General features: G+C 46.9%; 6 non-coding genes across 6 annotated transcripts; all 6 read right to left on the bottom strand.

Annotated features, from left to right (window-relative positions):
* Positions 1–3,674: 3,674 nt before the first annotated feature.
* On the bottom strand, positions 3,675–3,746 carry Trnac-gca. The gene has a single exon. It is a non-coding gene; the product is annotated as a tRNA-Cys (tRNA).
* A 967-nt stretch (positions 3,747–4,713) lies between these two features.
* On the bottom strand, positions 4,714–4,785 carry Trnac-gca. Its single transcript has one exon. It is a non-coding gene; the product is annotated as a tRNA-Cys (tRNA).
* Positions 4,786–6,353: 1,568 nt separating this feature from the next.
* Trnac-gca lies at positions 6,354–6,425 on the bottom strand. The gene has a single exon. It is a non-coding gene; the product is annotated as a tRNA-Cys (tRNA).
* A 3,641-nt stretch (positions 6,426–10,066) lies between these two features.
* On the bottom strand, positions 10,067–10,138 carry Trnac-gca. Its single transcript has one exon. It is a non-coding gene; the product is annotated as a tRNA-Cys (tRNA).
* A 6,962-nt stretch (positions 10,139–17,100) lies between these two features.
* On the bottom strand, positions 17,101–17,172 carry Trnac-gca. The gene has a single exon. It is a non-coding gene; the product is annotated as a tRNA-Cys (tRNA).
* Positions 17,173–18,841: 1,669 nt separating this feature from the next.
* Trnac-gca lies at positions 18,842–18,913 on the bottom strand. The gene has a single exon. It is a non-coding gene; the product is annotated as a tRNA-Cys (tRNA).
* Between the last annotated feature and the right edge of the window lie 2,147 nt (positions 18,914–21,060).

Genomic DNA, 21,060 nt, shown 5'->3' with positions numbered 1-21,060 from the left:
TTGGGTTTGTTTTTGCAGTTTCTCTAACAAGTTCCATTTCTAGGAGTTTATCCTTGAGAAATATAACAGCCCAAGCATGTGACTGTGAAGACTCATTGCATTGTGTGTGTGTGTGAGGGAGAGAGACGGTGTTTATACAGGAGCACACACACACCATCTCACAGTGTCAGGGGGAGAGGACAGCCTTGGGGTGTCAGTCCTCCTCTCCCACCTTGTTTGGGACAGGGATAGAGCTTTTCTCATGGTGGGGGGGTTGTTTGTTTGCTTGTTTGTTTTGTTTTTTTAAGGTAGGGTCTCACTCTAGCTGACATGGAATTCACTATGTAGTCTCAGGGTGGCCTCGAACTCACGGCACTCCTCCTACCTCTGCCTCCTGATTGCTGGGATTAAAAGCGTGCGCCACCACACCTGCCCGGCTCTCATGGTGGTTTGTTTGTTTGTTTGGGTTTTACCACTAAGAACACCAGACCAACTGACCCATGAGCTTCAGGATTCTCCTCACTTTGCCCGTCATTGCCACAAGCGCATTAGGATTACATATGCAGGAAGTACCTGTGCCCAGCTTTATGTGGGTTCTGAAGATGGGAGCTCGGGCCATCAGGCTTGGGCAGCAAGCGTTTTCAACCTTGTGACCATCTCTCCAGCCCCAGCATTCTCTTTTAACTAGTGGAGAACTAGAAACTGTCTAAATACTCATCAAAAAAGTTTGGTTTTAAACATAATACCACATTCATGGCATAGAATATGATGCAACCGTAAGAGAGGCAATAGGTCCAGGGTAAACATGTAAATGGCACAGTCCAGTGATAAAGGCGAATTATTGTCATGCTTGTGATGCAAGCTCAGTCTGACTTTTCTTTTGTCTTAGTTTTCAGTTTTCTTTGGGGCATTTTACTTTACTTGGTTCATTCTGGATTTTTTTTTCTTTCTTAAAAAAGATTACTTGCTAGGGAGAGAGAGAGAGAGAGAATGGGCACTATTGTAAATGAGCTTCAGACATGAGTCACTTTCTGCATCTGGTTTTTTAAAATATATTTTATTTATTTATTTGAAAGAGAGAGAGAGGAAATGGGCACTCCAGCCACTGCAAAGGAACTCCAGATGCATGCGCCCCTTGTGCATCTGGCTTATGTGGGTCCTGGAGAATTGAACCGGGATCCTTTGGCTTTGCAAGCAAATGCCTTAATTGCTAAGCCGTCTCTCCAGCCCTGTGTATCTGGTTTTATGTAGGCACTTGGGAATTGAACCCAGGACATCAAACCCAGGCTAAGCAAACAAGCGTCTTAACCACTGAGCAATCTCTCTAGCCCTCGTTTCAAATTTTTGAGACAAGGTTTCCCTGTGAAGCCAGAGCTTGTCTTGAACTCTTGAACCTCCTCCTGTGTCGTCCTCTTGAATGCTTGTGCATACACCACCACACTCACGTTCATTTTGACTTTTGTTTTGTTTTGTTTTTTTGAGGTAGGGTCTCACTCTAACTCAGGCTGACCTGGAATTCACTATGTAGTCTCAGGGTGGCCTCAAACTCATGGCAATCTGGCAATCCTCCTACCTATGATTTGGGGATATAACTCAACCATAGAACACTTGCCCAGCATATGTGAGTTCTTGGATTCAATCAATCCCTAGTAGTACCAAACCAAACCAAACAAAACAATCCATCTCTCTGCCTTCCAGCTAACAGGAAAGAGGAAGTGGCAAGTCCCTCCCGGTAAGAGCATCCTCCGCTTTCACCCGACTTCTCATTCACCAGACTTAACACAGACACATTTAATGCCAAGGGAAGCTGGGAAACATAAATTTTAGTCTGCAGGACTGTGCGCTCAACTATTTTATTTTATTTTAGAGCAATAGACAGAGAAAGAGGCAGAGACAGAGAGAGAATGGGCGCTCCAGGGCCTTAGCCACTGCAGATGAACTCCAGATGCATGCTCCCCTTGTGCATCTGGCTTATGTGGGTACTGGGGAATTGAGCCTTGAACCAGGGTCCTTAGTCTTCACAGGCAAGTGCTTAATCGCTTAGCCATCTCTCCAGCCCTCAACTACTTATAATAAAGGATAATACAGACACTTGGGAATACTCAGTCTCTGCCTCACTGTGTTTCCTTGTAGCTAGAGTTGAATGGATGGGTGAGAGAATCAAGAAGGAGAGAGAATCAAAATGGAGTCACTTATGTCAACACTAACCAAAAGTTAGAAATGTTGAGGGAGGGGGAACAAAAGAAAATAATGGGAGGGGGGTGATCAAAATACATTATGTGGGAGTGGAGAGATGCTTAGTGGTTCAGGCACTTACTTGCGAAGCCCAAGGACCCAGGCTCCACTCTCCAGGTCCCATATAAGTCAGACGCACAAGGTGATGCAAGTGCACAAGGTTGCACATGCACACAAGGTGGTGCACACATCTGGAGTTCAACTGCACTGCCTGGAGGCCTGGCATGCCAATTCTCTCTCTGTCTCTCTTGCTCACACTCACACTCTCTCACATTAAAAATTGGCCAGTCTGGCCAGGCGTGGTGAGGCACGCCTTTAATCCCAGCACTCTGGAGGCAGAGGTTGGAAGATTGCCATGAGTTCAAGGCCACCCTGAGACTCCATAGTGAATTCCAGGTCAGCCTAGGCTAGAGTGAGACCCTACCTCAAAAAACAAAACAAAACAAAACAAAACAAAAAGGCCATCTGTTGTGCTTGCCTCAAAACAATACATCATGTAAATGTTGGGGGGGGGGGGAATCTTTTCAAAACAGTAACAACAAGGAAGAAATGAAGCCAGGGGTTATGAGGGAAGGGTTGTCATCCACAATTGCCTGGTTGTGACTCTCACAAAAGACCCTACCAGAGCTATAACCTTACACAAAAGCAACTCTCTGGAGTCAGGTGTGGTGGCACACGTCTTCTCCTCATTTTTTGTCTTTAAAAACTGTCCTTTTTTTTTTTTTTTTGGTAGGAAACCAGGGAAGCTTGAGATTCCCCTGACATCAAGGCTTGAGAGCCCACAGGATCAACCCGTGCTCTTCTTTCTGGCTGGTTCATTCATTAGTTCAGGTGTGTCTCAGACTGATGGATACACGAAGGCAATCATTGGCAGGAATGGGAGGACTTTGTGACGCAACAGGGAAATCTGGTGACTGAAGCTCATGAAATGGCTCAAGACCCAAGGGAAGCCAGGGGCCAGGGCTCCAGTCAGCCAGGCAAGAGAGCTGCCCACGCCACCGCAGTGGACACACTGGCCACAGCCCCGGATCCCGCGTTACTGCCTGAGCTCTGCCGCCTGCAGGGTGATCCCGAAGTCACTGGGTCCCTGTGTAACTCACTCAACACTCACAGCTTTACTTGGGGATGTGTAGTTGTTCGTCTAGATAATGTCCTATAGCAACTTGACAAGGCCAGCCTGACCGGAAGCCTGGCCCAACATACCTGTGTGGCTGTTGCATTTTTGGATATGAGCTGTATGTCAATCAGGAGATTTTGAGTAAAGCCCATTACACTCCACAGGTGGGGCAGGGGGTGGGGGGCCTCAGGCATTAGCTGAAGCCTTAAGAGGAGGAAGCAAACCCTCGCATCCCTGGGAAAGAGGGAGTTCTGTCTCCGGCCTGTCCTCAGACCTCAGCCGCTTGGTCACTTCTTAGGTCTACAGACTGTGGGGCTGCCCTGTGGAAATCAGGCTAAAAGGTAGGGGGCACCTGGATTTGAACCAGGGACCTCTTGATCTGCAGTCAAATGCTCTACCCCTGAGCTATACCCCCACCTGCTTCTGGGCGTCTAATAAGCACTCTAAACCTGCATGGCCACTCCTGGTGTTCTGCCATCATGTTTCCACAAGGCACAGTCTTGCGCCACCTCTGTCCACCTGACTGCCACCTCCTCATGACCAGCACCTCGCCTTCCCTGGTCCCGGTTGAGGCAGGGACATTAAAGTCATGGAAGTCTGCAGCCAGGCTTCTCCCATGACTTCTAGAAATCTTTCCTGCCAAGAACCCTGCCGCCTCATCCTCAGATCCTGTGTGGCAGCTGTGTAGAGCTGGATTTTCCTTCCCCTTCCCTCCTCAGTCCCATCTCCCTCAGCCCCTCCCTACACAGCACTCCCTCGACCTCACCTCCATGTATTCGTGAACTTAGCAATTTGTTTTCTGTTTTTCACTTTTTGCCCTTTCTCGCTGAGCCACAGATCCTGATGGCTGGGATTAGAACACCAATTCCACCTCATCCCAGGGAAGATTCTTGGATACAGAAGGGGAAACTAGGAAAACTGAGAAGTTACCAAGGAAAGCAGTTGTCCCTGGAAGACGCTGGAGCAGTTTAGTTACAGTTGTGCACGTAAAGCACGTGGCAGACACCCACACGCTATGGGCAGAGACAAGTCCAGAACATAGATGCTGGGTGACAGAGCTGAGATGAGACAGCGCAGGCTGAAAAGTTTTTCAAAAGCTCTGCAAAGCTGGTTCTCACCTCAGCTGTGCTCTGGAGGTCACTAGGAAGAGTTCACAATGTTGGGGCCATCTAAGATGTTCTGATTTAATTGGTCTTGGGTGGGGCCTGGGAAAAGGCACTTTTGTAAACTCTTGAGGTGATCCTAATTCATTTGGGGTGACAAACCACAATAATAAATCCTTACCATTTTCTAGCTGCAACACAGCAATAACTTTAGCCCTGGCATCTACTAAAGACAACATGAAAATTCAGACATCTATGTAAAAGGTGAAAAGTGTGAGTAGGGGGCACCTGGATTTGAACCAGGGACCTCTTGATCTGCAGTCAAATGCTCTACCCCTGAGCTATACCCCCTTCTATTAATGTGAGGCTTAATTAATATCTTTCACCTCTAGAGCCGCACCCAGTCCATTGGTAACCCTATGTGTTGTCACTTCAGGATGGAGCTAAGGAAAGAGGAGACTCAGCATCACCTCTGGTGTATCAAGAGCTGCTCTGTCTCCTTGGAAACCCACAGCCTGTGTCCCCCCTCAGTCAGGCCCCAGGGCCAGGCACTGCTTGGATAGACATGGACACGACTACTAGGATGGTCTTCAGAGTCAAGGCCCTTCATGGAAGGACCTAGAACGCAAATGCAAACTGCATGGGATTGAGGTGTCTGTGATGTGTGATGAGAATCAGGCCTGACTGTCCTGTACCAATGCTCAACTCACGGCGCTTTTTGAAGAAGTACACCGTAGGACAGAGAGCCCTTCCCTGTTCCTCCTTATCAGCAGATATCGGTGGAGAATAATAAAGAAATAGTCATGGTAGCCCTAAGAGTTCCGCAAAACAACAATGGACCAATTGTTATTAAGGGTTAAGACCAGGAAATATTACGGGACATCCCCACCTGACTATACCGCTGATGGTGGAGCAAGCTCTATTCCAGAGGCCTCTTCCTTGTCCGTGTATAAACTTTCTGAGCTTTAGAATTAACAAATCAGGGATGCGTATTGTATCGATTGAATGTTTTTCTTTATGTTAATAATCACATTATTGTTTATTCATCTGAATTTCTCCAGGAGACTGTGGAACTCAAACTCTAGAGCAGGTAGTTCAGTTTGAAAAGAAATTCAGAAAACACTGATAGGGAATGGCTAAGTCAGGCTGAGAGAGGGAAGAAGCCAAATAGGGTTGGGACATTAGGAAAGTTATGTCAGACAACTAGGGCTTAATGCCAACTCTGAACATGTGTGACATGCCCCAGACCCTTCTCCTCCAAAGGACAAGGGACCTGGCATTACCAGCAGTGTTGGCCGAAGGCTGCCCATGGAGTTGGGGTGTATTTTCTTGATGTTTGGCATGTTGCATGTTCTGCAACCTGAAAATGCTGTTAGGTATGAACAGGAGGTGCTGACGTTGGCACTTGGCCTTGATGCTGAGAAACAAGTGCTGATGGAACATCATGAGGCAACAAAAGTGTTCATCATGTGTACGGACATGTGGTGCATTACAACAGCAGAGATTTCAGGTGCTAAGCCAACCATGTCTTCCTAGAATAAGCAAGTTAGTTATTACCTGATATTGTTTTTATATATGACTTGATTTATTAAAACGAGTCAGAGGCCAGCTGGACCACACCAAGTGCACTTTCTCCTCGACTGAGGGCACGTGACAAAGGTGGAGGGTGGAAAGGGGCGGCTGGCTCGACACATGCAGCTTCTGAGACCTACTCTGCTGATGAGATGGGGGATTCCAAGTCATGTAGGCCTTGGCCCTTTGTGGGGTTGAGGAGCTAAGCAACACAACACAGACATTAGTGCACCCTACGCAGCTCAGAGAGGGAGGCTCTAGGATTGATTCCAAAAACTTCCGCTATTGGAGACCTCCTAACAAACTTGAGAATCTGGTAAGTTGGCTGCCAAAATTACTTATAAGAGAGGGGGCACCTGGATTTGAACCAGGGACCTCTTGATCTGCAGTCAAATGCTCTACCCCTGAGCTACACCCCCACCCGCTTATGTGTGACTGTAAGCACTCTAAACCTGCATGGCCACTCCCTGGTGCTCATCAACCCGACATGTGCACTGGCCGGGGCTCTGACATCAGCTCTTGTGAGGCCCAGCCCTGAGCCACCTCTGCTCATCTAACCGCCACCTCCTTCTCACCTGACCCCCCCCCCCGCCCTGGTTTCCAGTGGAGGCAGAGGCATTAAATCAAGTAGGTCTACTGCCACAGCATCCTCCAGACCCATCTAGAAAAGCCAGGCTTGAAAGGTTGGCAGCTTCTATGCAATGCAGATGTTTACTGTTGCGTAAGGAATGGGATGATCCCTCTGTGCAATGTACCATGACCTGCCTGTAGCTCTTTGTTTCTAGAGATCTTTGTGATTACATAGCATAGAATGTTTCTTGCCTCAGTTCTGCCTGTGTGACCTATGTAATCTTGTGACTTCTTGTAATATCACCCCTCCTTGTTCAGTATGCAACTTTGTGGTTTAACTCCTGATCCTGTTTATAGTATAAACATCATGTGGTTATTTCCAATAAAAGCTGACACTCCCAACAAATCAGGGCTGCCTTTTGAGATCCCGAACTCTGGGGTACAGACCTGGCACGCCAGCTTTCCTCTTTTTCTTTCTTTCTACCCAATAAAACTTGGCCTCACAGAAAAAAAAAAAAAAAAAAGTTGGCTGCTTAACATCCATTTGTAGTTGAATGGAGGCCAGAGCTGGACAAAGACGAAAGTTCTTGATTTAAATTGGAAATCACATGTGAGATGCAGAACGCACACTTCAAGTTTGGGGAGGTAGCCTGACACCCTCCAAAACGTCACTGGAGATTCAAGGCAAGATGGGGACACTGCTTCTCCACTACTTTACCCCTCTTTAAAGTATCTATTAAATAAGATCCTGATTTAGGATTTCTCTCATCCAGATATCTGTGAACTGGAAATACAGGATTTTTTTTTTTTTTTGGTCTCTCTAGGTCTGGCCATCAGCGCCCAGACTGCTGTGTGGGGAAGAAGAGCCGGGGGGTGGAGGGGGGGACACCTAAGTGAGAGATAGCCACTGCTGTCTGCTCCTGGGATGTCAGCTCTGTCCACAGACAGAAAAGCCTAGAAGAACTCATCATCACATGCTGCCTGGCCACAATATAAGCTGGACAACGGGTCCAAATGATCTGAGAATGGTACTTTTGATTTCCACATTCTCGCTGATTTAAAAAACTTCTGCCAAAGTACAGGCAAATGTTCTGAAATGCCCTATATTCAACAATTTTCACTCTGCATGCACGGCCTTCTCTCTGCTCTGCCTGCTCTTCTCACCGGGTCCTTCTGGCCAAGGTCTCAGGAATGCGCTCTCATGCAGCCCCTCCCCCATCCTCATCCTCACCCTCTGATTTTGACCGGGAGCCATCGAGGACCTGGCCCAACAGCTCCTCCAGCTCCTCCAGCTCCCTCAGCCTCTCCTGACCCTCTACCTGGTAACAAGGTTTAATTTTGATCTCCAGAGTTGTAAATAGAATAGAAATTTAAAATGGGAATGCATAGCTTCTGAATGAATGAATATATAAAGGGGAAATGGTTGTCTAGAGTCTATATGAAAAGCGCACTTGAAATGAATGTGTGTGTGTGAGTGTGTATGTGGCTCAGAGCCCTAAGGCTGCAGATTGATTTCTGTTCTGAGCACTGCCATCTAATTGTGGGGAATGGTCTCCACCAAGCCCACGGCATAGCCAACTTTGACTGTCGAGTGTCCCCCAGAAGGAACACTAAAAGTAATTAAGATCATAGACAAAAACATGCAAAATTCTCTTACTCTTAAAGAGTTATACAATGGCAGGGTCGAAAAGCAGCCGATAGCCCTGAGGGAAGATCAAAACTTTCCCTGGAATTTAGGAAGAAAAAGGCTCTTTCTTAGCTTCTTCCCTGCCTTGTAGAGCCAGGCAACTTCAAGCACAGGGAATCTCAGGATCCTGATCCAAGCATGATGATGGGTGAATGCCAAGTCACTGTGAACAGATGGGGACTTCTTATAAGAAATTTGTAACTGTTTTACATTTACTTTATCTTTTTGTGCATCTATGGAACTACTAACAGACAACAACCTCAAGGCTTATGTTTAAATTTAAAACTTTTCTTACAAACTCGATACTGAGTTTGTAAGAAAATTTCTAATAATATTTAAATCTGCTTTCATAGTTTAACAAAATGTGTTTCAGAGCTGGGTGTGGTGGCACATGCCTTTAATCCCAGTACTTGGGAGGCAGAGGTAGGTGGATCGCCTTCAGTTCAAGGCCACCCTGAGATTACATAGTAAATTCTAGGTCAGCCTGGGCTAGAGTGAGACCTTACCTTGAAAAACAAAACAAAACAACAACAACAAAAAAAAAGTGTTTCAGGAAAGTTTTAAGAAACAAAATCCAAAAATCAATAAATAATGAAAATCTATATGTTTATTCTGGGTAAATAGTATAAGTCAAATCTGGTCTACTCTTTCTTTAAAAAGAGTGATTTCAAAAGGCCTTTTTGGGGAAAAAAAAAACTTAAATGGTCATATTTAAAGTCTTATGGTAAGGGCAATAAAAGCTTTTGTTGCTAGTTATGAGAAAAACTGACTAAAGAAGATAAATTGGAGAGAAACTTTGAATGTTGGATGTTAAATGTTTGGTGAAAAAGATTGTTACAGAGTGGTGACATGGATTGTAAAGTAAAAGTATGTAGACAAAGATGTAAGTAAGCTTAAACAGAAGGTTAAAGACAAAACCTGGCTAGCACAATATGGGAATTCCCAAATCACTCACTGGCGAGGTCTTGTGCAGACCAAGCACCATGTCTGACTGACGGACAGCATAAGGCAAACGTGGGCGGAGGGGAGTGTGGGGGGACAAGTGTGGCCCAAAGGCGGCCGAGGGGTGTAGCCCGGTGTGCCAGCGCGGCTCCACGAGGAGGGATTAAACCCGAGAGCAGGCCGACCCGAGAGGGACACTTACCGAGAAGGAGGGAGGAGACGGAGAAGGGAAGAAGAGTGAGGCCAGTCGTGGTGGGTGTGCGAGCTGGTAGCAGGCAGAGATGGTCCAAAGCCGTCAGAGGGTCAATGGCAGTTCGGTGGTCCGGTCAGGGGAAAGGAGGTCTGGCCGTCCAAGAGGGTAACCAGAAGCCTCCTATCTGAATCATGAGCACCAGATGTAAGGGGTAAGGGAGTGATCAAGACCACGGAGACCACTCTGAGGCAAAGATGGGTGCTTTTAAACACGAGCTGCCGGGACTGACTCTCAAGAGAGGAGCGCAGCCAACCGGAGATTCCCGATAGTGGGCTTTACAGGGCTCTTCAGTTGGGGGAAGGTGAGGAAGGGAAAAGAACTCCTTTGTTCTTTACATGAGCCATTTCACATAGCTAGGGTGTGAGACCAGAACAGTGAGCAGGAGACTTGTGAGATAAGGGGGTAGGAAACCATGACCCAGGGTACTGTTAGGCAAGGAAGGGATAATGGCTGGGTGATTTTTTGAGGAATGTGGATAAGTCTCTGTTGCCATCCTGCTGTCCTTGGTGATTTGACTTTGAGAGCCTGTCCCAACCCAACAGAAAAACCATAAAAAAATTTTTTAAAAAGGAATATGAGAACTTAGTTACCATAATCACACATAAACAAGGGGGCACCTGGATTTGAACCAGGGACCTCTTGATCTGCAGTCAAATGCTCTACCCCTGAGCTATACCCCCTGTGGTAGCAATAGAACTTAGTTAATACCTTTCAGTGTGAAAGTATATAGACCTATGACGTTCAATCACAGGTTCCCTTCATAGCTACTTTGGAGAGAGAAGTTGCCAGACCTGACTGGTGAGACTCCTTCCCTCTGCTCCAGAGCTTCCCAGGCCTGTCCTTGAGTGGGGACTTCAGCCAGGAAGCAGAGGAGCAGCCTGCGAACCCCAGCCCACGCCCATGCCATTCTGATGTAACCATGAGCTGCCCGACGGTCTCCTGCCTGGACCCCCAGCCACGCCACTCCAGCTTCCACGAGGTCAGTTGCTGTAACTCCGACCTTCTCCAGTCTATAGTTGGCATTATCAACGTCAACTACACAGCCCCTCTCACCTTATCAAGCAGACCAAACCAGGACTGTGTCCTTGAAGCTGAAGCGTGAGGGAAGTACGGGCCCTGTCCTGGGAGAAAGCGGTTCACAGAGGAACCATCCACCTTACACAGACAGCCCAGTTTCGGGAGTTGTCTCTCTAGGTCTGGCCACCAGTGCCCAAAATGCTTTGTGGGGAAGAAGAGCAGGGACACACCTAAGTGACAGATGCCCACGGCTGTCTGCTCCTGGGATGTCAGCTCTGTCCACAGCTGGAAAAGCCTAGAAGAATTCATCATCGCATTCTTTGCCTTCTCTTTGGGAGCCCAAAAACATCAGGGAAATTAGATAGATGCAAAGGGTGGGAGCTGGGTGATGTGAGAAGGACATGCGGACAGCAGGTAGACATAGGAGTCAGTCATCCATCCACACGGTAGGTGCTCGAGGGCTGGCCTGTAGCGTCCAGCTCTGCTGAAGTGGAAATAAAGAAGACAGAATGTGAGCTGTATCTCCTTTGAGTTAACAACAACAACAAAAACACTGTTGGGGGCTGGAGTGATGGCTGAGTGGTTAAGGTGCTTGCCTGCCAAAGGACCTCGGTTCAATTCCCCAGAATCCACGTAAGCCAGATGCACAAGGGGGCACATGCATCTGGAGTTCATTTACAGAGCTGGAGGACCTGGTGCACCCATTCTCTCTCCCTTTCTCTCTCTCTTTCCCTCTCAAATAAATAAATACAAGTAAAATATTTTTTAAAAATACTGTTGGCAGTGGGGCACCCAGCCTGTAACCAAGGATCTCAATGACCCAAATCCAGCTGCTTCACTCCTGACCTATAACCCTGTCCTGTGCCTAACCTCTAATCTACCCTTTATTTTAACAGTATACATAGCACTTCTGCAATATATTGGAAGTTTCTACTTATCTCAGAAGGCCCTCAAAAACTTTACTTGCATAACCTCATCTGTCTATTGTCACTGTGTATATGTCTGTGTGTATGGTGCCAGAGGACAACCTGATATGCCATTCCTATGGGAGCCTTCTATTTTTATGCTTTCATTTTTGCAATTGTTTTGTTTGCTTGAGACAGGTACCTTCACTGAATAGGGTAATTTCACAGCTCAGCGATTGCTACAGGTCTACCTCCCCAGTGCTGGTATTACAAAATCATACTACCTCCTCTTCCTCCCTCTCTCTCTCTCTGCCTCTTCCTCTCTCAAAAAAAAAACCCAAATTTAAAAGGGGGGCCTGTAGAGATGGCTTAACAGTTAAGACACTTGCCTGCGAAGCCTAAGAACTCATGTTCAAATCTCCAGGTCCCATGTAGCCAGACATAGTGATGCAAGCATGCAATGTTGCACATGTACCACAAGGGGGCGCACATGTCAGGAGTAAGTTCACAGCAGCTAAATGCCCTGGTGCACCCATTCTCTCTCTCTCTCTCTCCCTCCCTCTATCACTCTCTCTCAAAATATACAATAAAAAAAAAAAATCATGCTACCACACCAGACTTTATTTTTTAATATGGGTGTTTGGGACTGAACTCAGATTGTACTTTACTGACTCAAACCATCCACCCAGACTCCATCTCATCTTTCTTAGCACCATTTTGAAGGCATCTTTGGTAAGAGTTGGGCTACTCCTTTCTTTTCATTTTTCTCTTGAGTGAACTTTATTATTTGTTTCAAGTCTAATGTGATTATCTTCAGTTGCCTCCATTCATTGTGTTCTCCCTCTGCATAGAGGGAGCTAAGTAATGATTCCCAGGAATGATCTGACAAAAGAGCATCACAGTTCCTGCAAAGTGGCTAGCATTGACAATAAAAAACAAAAACATGGTACCGTGTGGTAACTTAAACAGATGCCCCCCACCCTCCACACACACCTCCCAATACGTTCAGGAGTTTATTCAAACTTCTTAGCCTTCCAGCTCCCTGGCTGGAGGAGGTGTCACTGGGTGGATCCTGGGGTTCAGCCCTAAGGTGTGGTGATGCATTTGGAATTCCTGTCTAAATATATACAAAGTGCTTTAGTGCTGCCTGGAGTTCCTGAAGTTTGTGGTGTGCCTTTTGAGTTTTATCTTGTGGCTTCTCTCTCTCTGCTTGGACCTGTAAAAGCAGGCCAACTTTTCCTGCCATTATGGAACTTCCCCTGCTTCAGAAAATCCCTTCTTCCATAATGGTGCCTGGTCTGGAGGTTCATCCCAGTGACCTGAGGCTGTCCACTGCCCAGTGCAACCTGGGCACTTTCAAAGATAAGATTAAAGCTCTTAAGAATTCGACATTCCAGAGCAGAACATGGTGATGCTAACCTGGAGTCCCAGCACTCTGGAGGGCCAGGTGGGATGATGGAGAGATCCAGAGCAGCCTGGGCTACCCAGTGAGATCCCTTGTAGGAGTAAAGAGGAAGCAACCCCAAGCTGGAGAGATGGATTACTGGTTAAGGCACTTGCCTGTGAAGCCTAAGAACCCACGTTTGAGTCCCTAGGTCCCATGTAAGACAGACGCACAGTGACACAAGTGTGTAACGTTGCACGTGTGCACATGGGGGTGCACGTTTCCAGAGCTTGTTTGCAGTGGCTGAACACCCCGTTGTGCCTATTCCCTCTCTCTCTCTCTGCCTCTTTCTCTCAAAATAAATAATAAAAAGAACTTAAAAAAAAAAAAAAGCAATCCATGTGCAGCTGATTTGACCACAACTAAGTCTCTACTTAGGGAGCCCCAAGCATGCCATTTACAAAACTTCATCAGTTTAGTCAGAACTCCCACTGTGTATTTAAAGTCTCTCTCCGTGTGCTTGTTGTTGTTTCGTTTTGTTGTTTGTTGTTTGTTTGTTGATGTAGGGTCTCACTGTAGCCCAGGCTGACCTGGAATCCTGGAATTCACTATGTAGTCTCAGGCTGGCCTTGAACTCATAGTGATCCTCCTACCTCTGCCTCCTGAATGCTGGGATTAAAGGCATGCACCACCACACCCGGCTAGCATATATATATATATATATACATATATATATATATATATATATATATATATGTATATATATATATATATATAGATATATATATAGATATAGATATAGATATATAGATATAGATATAGATATAGATATAGATATAGATATAGATATAGATATAGATATAGATATAGATATAGATATATAGATATATAGATATATATTTAGTTTGTATATTTAATCATATATGACAACAGCAGAGGTGGATGTGTAAAAATGGAATATAAAAAAGAAATTACTAATGTGCTCCAGATTATTTTACTTGACGAGAGAAGAAGGCAAGACAGAACTAGACATAGTGGCCATAATTCGCCCAAAAGGCTTATTTTAAAAAAAGAAAAAAAAAAAAGAGTGTCAGTAGCCTATATTGTGTGTTTAATAGGTGCTTCAGGCAGATTCCTCCCCGTCTCCCCTGCGGCTCCCTCGTCTCTGGGCTGGCCGCAGGCTTCATGCCACAGCTAAGCAGCAGACTACCCACCAGGTACAGCACCACTGGGAAGAGACAGTGCAGCCCAACTCTGAAGAGTCCAGGATTGGAAACCGTATGTTCTACTATTACTTTCTTTTTTTTTTTTTAATTATTTATTTATTTGAGAGCGACAGACACAGAGAGAAAGACAGATAGAGGGAGAGAGAGAGAATGGGCGCGCCAGGGCTTCCAACCACTGCAAACGAACTCCAGATGCGTGCGCCCCCTTGTGCATCTGGCTAACGTGGGACCTGGGGAACCGAGCCTCGAACCAGGGTCCTTAGGCTTCACAGGCAAGCGCTTAACCGCTAAGCCATCTCTCCAGCCCTTACTTTCTTATATACATTTAATATTGTAAAATTAAGAAAGGACATTGTGGTGGTTTGATTCAGGTGTCCCCCATAAACTTAGGTGTTCGGAACGCTAGGTTCCCAGCTGATGGAGATTTGGGAATTAAGCCACCTGGAAGGGGTGTATTGTTGGGGGCGGGCTTATGGGCTTTATAGCCAGTTTCCCCATGCTAGTGTTTGGCACACCCTCCTGTTGCTGTGGTCCATCTTCTGTTGGCCAGGGGGTGATGTCCACCCTCTGCTCATGCCATCGTTTTCCCCTGCCATCATGGAGCTTCCCCTCGAGCCTCTAAGCCAAAATAAATCTCTTTTTCCCAGAAGCTGCTCTTAGTTGGGTGATTTCTAACAGCAATGTGAACCAGACTGCAACAGACATTTTCCTCTAAACATATAAAATTGGAGTGAAACCGAGACTGACTACTCACCCCTAAACTTATTCACAAAAATACAAGTGCTGCGCGCATGGTGGCTCACGTCTCTAACGCCAGCGCTCGGGAGGCAGAGGTAGGAGGATCACAGTGAGTTCAAGGCCAGCTGAGACTACCTAGTAAATTCCAGGTCAGCCTGAGCTAGAGTGAGACCCTACCTTGAAAAACCAAAAAAATAAAATAAAATAAGGTGGAGAATGACAGAGGAAGAGGAGGATACCCAGTGCCAAACTCTTCCTTTACAAGCACGTGTACTTGTGTGTGCACACACCCACAAGAACATGTACACACACACTAGTTTTTATTTATTTATTTATTTATTTATTTGAGAGCGACAGACACAGAGAGACAGACAGATAGAGGGAGAGAGAGAGAATGGGCGCGCCAGGGCTTCCAGCCTCTGCAAACGAACTCCAGACGCGTGCGCCCCCTTGTGCATCTGGCTAACGTGGGACCTGGGGAACCGAGCCTTGAACCGGGGTCCTTAGGCTTCACAGGCAAGCGCCTAACCGCTAAGCCATCTCTCCAGCCCCACACACTAGTTTTTAAAATTGTTTTCTTAATGTCATTAACCGTATTTTATTTATTTATTTTATTGCTTATTTTTACTTGTTTATATGAGAGTGACAGACAGAGAGAGAAAGGCAGATAGAAAAGAGAGAGAGAGAGAGAATAGGTACTCCAGGGCCTCCAGCCACTGCAAGCGAACTCCAGACACATGCACCCCTTGTGCATCTGGCTAATGTGGGTCCTGGGGAATTGAACCTGGGTCCTTTGGCTTTGCAGGCAAATGCCTTAACCACTAAGCCATCCCTACAGCCCCACACACATTGCTTTTTTTCATTTGTTTTTGATTTTCCGAGGTAGGCTTCCCGAGTGCTGGGATTAAAGGTATGGACCAGAAGGCCCCGCCACACACACGGTTTTTTTAAATACCTTTTTATTTGCTGAGCGGTTAAGGCACTTGCCTGCAAAGCCTAAGGACCCAGGTTCAATTTCCCAGAACCCATGTAAGTCAGCTGTACGTGGCACATGCATCTGGAGTTCACTGGCAGTGGCTAGAGACCCTGGCATGTTCATTCTCTCTCTCTGTCTCTCTTTGGTAAATGAATAAATAAAAAACAAATAAAAATTAACAATCATTTCATTTATTATTGATATTATTTTTATTGTATTAACATATTGCCTAATAGCATATACCACCAAGTTATACTTTTTTATGTTCTCTCCCCCACCCCCTTTCCACTGACAGCCCTCCCAAGTGAGGTTTTTAGTATTCACTGTGGGGTCATGAATGCTCTAACCAGTTTCTGTGCAGCAAATAATCGTGTGAGTAATAATCCCTCAAATATTTTTTCTAGGCCTCACACTCAATTCCTTAGCTAATTCTATTGAACTTGAAGAGGAAAATTGCTTTTCCTCTCTTCTTTTATTTACTCTTCTCTCCTTTCTCCTCCTTGCCTTCTCTCTCTCTCTCTCCTTCTATCCCTCTTTCCCTTCCTCCCTCCTTCTAGCCTGTGATAGTTATGGTGTTGTCAACTTGATCTGTTTGGTAATCCACAGAAATCCCTTTTGGGTGGGTCTCAGAGGTTGCTTCCAGGAAGGATTCACTGGAGGAGGAAGTCCTTCCCCCAGCGTGAGCCCTTCCCCCAGAGCAGGCGCCCCTCTCAGAGGGGGACTTCATATAAGGAAGCTCTGGTGAAAAGAGCCCCTTCCTTTTTCCCACTTGGCTGCCTGAGCTGCTCACTGCCTTCCAGCATGGATCGAAGACCAGTGCGGACTGAAGACCAGCATCAACTGTGGATTGAAACCCAGTGGCTCCTCAGGAAGCTTCCAGGCCTCCAGTGCCAGATCAGGACTGCTGAGGCATCTGGCCATGGGGACTGAGCAGCTACCAGGTTCCTTGATTCTCGGGCCTGCACCTGCTATTGGACTACCATAAACTAAACCAATAAAATCCTTTTTAAATATAATTCATTCTAGCAGTTCTGTTCTTCTAGAGAACCCTGACTAATACACAACCCTCAATGGAGAAATTCGCAAAACATTTATCCCTCACTACGCTTCCCAAGGAAGACTGAAAGCAGAGCTCGGCTGTACCCAACACAGTGCTGCTGTTCCCCCTCCCTTCCTCTGAGGAGGAGACTCACTCCCCATGAAAACAAAGCGCTCAATCACAATAAGCCATGGGGGTAGACCAGAAGTCCGCACTTGAGAAGGCAGTTTGAAACCATCCCTGATACCCAACCAGACCTGGGGCCTGTCTGACTTCCAGGGTGATTTTATATCCTAGCCTCCAGGTAGAGAAGTCAAGGTGATTTTCTATACCAGGGTTAGGTAGCAAAAAGGGCAGAGGGGGCAGCTGGATTTGAACCAGGGACCTCTTGATCTGCAGTAAAATGCTCTACCCCTGAGCTATACCCCCTTCTGCTGAGAAGTTTAATTATACCTTTTTGCTCCTAGAGCTCCACCCACAGTGCTTGCAACCATGTACTGACACTTGAAGATGGAGTGCTCAGGAGTTATGAGGTCCTGAGTCAGAGAAAACTTGTCGCCCTTTGTGGTGGTTTGATTCAGGTGTTCCCCATAAACTCAGGTGTTCTGAATGCTAGGTTCCCAGCTGATGGAGGTTTGGGAATTAATGCCTCCTGGAGGCAGTGCATTGTTGGGTGTGGGTGTATGGGTGTTATAGCCAGTTTCCCCTTGCCAGTGTTTGGCACACTCTCCTGTTCCTGTTGTCCACCTTATTTTTGGCCAGAGGGTGATGTCCACCCTCTGCTCATGCCATCGTGGAGGTTCCCCCTCGAGGCTGTAAGCCAAAATAAATCTCTTTTTCCCACAAGCTGCTCTTGGTTGGGTGATTTCTACCAGCAATGAGACCCTGATCGCAACACCCTTCTATGTAACAAGGCCTGAATCTCAACAAGGCCTGTGGCCTGAATGTTTCCAGCCTCCATGTTGGGGGTGGAGGGTGCAGGTAGCCACCTGGATAAGCAGTGGCACTGGCAACTAGACGGCTCCTCAGAATCGAGGTTGGAGGCACTCATGGTGCAGATGTACAAACAGAAAATATTCCTGACTGAGCCGCTGACCTGACCTACGCACCCCTGCACTGTGCTCTCAGGACAGCTGCAGCAGGATGAGCTGCATGTCCCGGGACACGATCTCGAGACCCGCATGGGGTAAGCGGTGAGGAGACCAGGAAGAGGAAGGCAGAGCTCTTAAGTAGAGGCAGAGTTGGGGCCCAGAAGAATGAAACCACCCCTGAGATCTGCAGCCTCAGCTGACTTGTGTTTGTGCCTGAAAGTGCACCTTTAGGTGGCTCATCCTCCAGGCCTCAGACGGGAGCTCGTCATGCCTCTCCGTTCCTCTCTCACTCCACAGACACTCAGGGAGCTTGTCACCTCCCATGTGAATCTACCATGAATGATAGAATATTGGCCACATTCCTCAAAGTCGTAGTCTTTTTTTTTTTTTTCCTTTGGTTTTTCGAGGTAGGGTCTCACTCTAGCTCAGGCTGACCTGGAACTCACTATGGAGTCTCAGGGTGGCCTTGACCTTATGATGATCCTCCTACCTCTACCTCCCGAGTGCTGGGATTAAAGGCGTGCGCCACCACGCCCGGCAAAGTTGTAGTCTTAATTGAAGACAAACCCACAACCATAATTGTCCCACAGAAGCTCAGCAGAGGCCTGGGGGTTGGGGAAAAGGAGACCCCTCCCCCGGGAGTCTTGTGGAGCTTCCCGCAGTGATGACAAGGCCGTCCTGTCAGAGGGAGAAGCCACTCCTCAAGGCCACAGGCCTCGTGTAGGTCGGGTCATCTGCAGGGAGTCAGCCTGCCATCACTACCTTGGGGCACAGCTGAGCCACGGAATGAGTGACTCGCACCTGCCTGGGCCTCACGCTGAGCCTCCTGCCAGGGAAGAGGACACAGATGGAGCCTGAGCAGAATCCAGACCTCAAAGGGAACACAGTGCAGTGTGCATCTGGGTCACAGCTGGGAGCCACGGGCCAACATGGGTGACTGGAGCCACTATTTAGCTCTATGCAAAAGCTTTAGTTTTGCATCCAAGCATCTAAAGGAAACACCAGCAAGGGGGCACCCGGATTTGAACCGGGGACCTCTTGATCTGCAGTCAAATGCTCTACCCCTGAGCTATGCCCCCACCTGCTCATGCATGTCTAATAAGCACTCTAACCCTGCACGGCCCCTCCCAGTGCTCAGCACCCATCCTGCTCTCAGGCTGGCACCTGCCATCAGCCTCTTCTTCCTATGAGGCCCAGCCTGGAGCCATGTGCGCTCCAAACTCTCACCTCCTCAGGACCACCTCTCCGTCCTGGCCCCTTCTGGAGCGTGAGCACTAAAGCGATGGGGACCTGCAGCCTGACCATCCTGACTGGGGAGACCCCAAGAGCTGGCTGCCCGCCTGACATTTGGGGGTGGGGGGGCAGGGCACAGAATCAGTGAAGGGCTAGAGCGAATGGACCCCTCTACTTCATGGTCAGAATCAATTACCAAACATGCTCATTTGCCGGAAGGTGCTACATGATCTACTGGGCCAACATCTGTCCAAGCAACTCGAGGTCTAAGCTACTCAGCAGCAAACAACCTGACGTGATGCTCACCCAAGTGCAATAGTGTCACACAGCCATAGTGGGTAACCAACTGCTCTTGGATTGGCTAATGGAGCCACTCAGTGAAACGGACCCCATAGCTGGAACTGGGAAACAAGTCAGAATTATATCCAGAAAATGAGTTCACTCTCCAATATCAAGCTCCCACCAATCTTGGGCTACAAGAAGGCCAACACCTATTAAATTCTCTAAACTAATAATACCCAACCAGACCTGGGGCCTGTCTGACTTCCAGGGTTATCCCATTTATCCAGTACTGACTTCACTCGTGGTTGGAGAATCTGCTTCTCTTTTTCAGATGGATGCAGAACCTGAGGAGAGAATCAGCCTATCACGCTTCACCACGGCCCCAGCTAAAACCATAGAGTAACTGGGGAAATGAGCAAGAGAGCTGCTTTCTTAGTGAACCTGGTACCAGCACAAGGGTGAAGGAGATAGACACAGAGAACACTCAACTCCTACCGAACCAGATATCCAGAGATACAGAGGCTCCCAAGACCTCACCACTGACCTAAGATGAACCCAACATGGCTCAGGGAAATTCACAGAAGAGGGGCGGAAAGATTGTTAGAGCCACAAGTTGGGACATTATGCGCAGAGACATTGCTTCTTACCCATTACTGATGGCTAACCCCACAATGCACGACCTGAATTCCCCAACGAGGAGGGTTCCTCTGGAGGGGGGAGGACAGGGAGGAGGCTAACGATGGTACCAACATGGCTGTTTACACACTGAGTATGTACATAGCTAATGAAAAAATGATAAAAAAATTAAAACTGTGAGTTAAAAAATAAATGAATAAATAAACAAATAAATAAAATATTAAATAAATAAATAAGCCAGGCGTGGTGGCGCATGTCTTTATTTTCATTTATTGAGAGAGACACAGAGAGAGAAAGACAGAGAGAACAAGGCAGAGACAGAGACACACTGTCTCTTCCTATGGGCCAGGGCCTCCTGCCACTACAAACAAACTCCAGACACCTGTGTCACCTTATGCATCCGGCTTTATGTAGGTATCGGGGAATCAAACCTGAACATCAGGCTTTTCAAGCAAGTGCCTTCAACTGCTGAGCCAACTCTCCAGCATTGGATTCCATTTTCTTTTTCTTTTTTTTTTAAATCTTTTATTTATTTAAGAGAAAGAGGCAGATGGACAGAGACAGAGAGAAAGTGCATGCAATGACCCTAGTCTCTGCAGACAAACTCCAAACATGCAAACCATCGTGTGCATCTTGTTTTATGTGGGTACTGGGGATTTGAACCTGTGTACTTTGGCTTTACTGGCAAGCACCTTAACAGGTGTGCCATATCTCTAGCCCCTGGATTCCATTTTCTAAAAACCAGGATTAGAAATTTTTTTGGAAACACAGTCTTAAATATTCCAAACTGACTTTAAACTCACCATGTAGCTAAGGATGACCTTGAAATCCTTATATCTTTGCCTTGCCATTCCAACTGCTGGGAGTACAGACATGTGCTACCACACCCTGCTCAGAATCTTTTCAAAAAATTATGTATTTTGTTGGGCATGGTGGCACATGCCTTTAATCCCAGCAGTCAGGAGACAGAGGTAAGAGGATCACCTTGAGTTCGAGGCCACCCTGAGACTCCATAGTGAATTCCGGGTCAGCCTGAGCTAGAGTGAGACGCTACCTTGGAAAACCAATATATATA

Source organism: Jaculus jaculus, chromosome 10 (genome assembly GCF_020740685.1).
Source record: "Jaculus jaculus isolate mJacJac1 chromosome 10, mJacJac1.mat.Y.cur, whole genome shotgun sequence".
NCBI classification, from domain to species: domain Eukaryota; kingdom Metazoa; phylum Chordata; class Mammalia; order Rodentia; family Dipodidae; genus Jaculus; species Jaculus jaculus.
The sequence above is the reverse complement of the archived record's forward strand: the minus strand, read 5'-3'. Positions and strand labels throughout refer to the sequence as shown.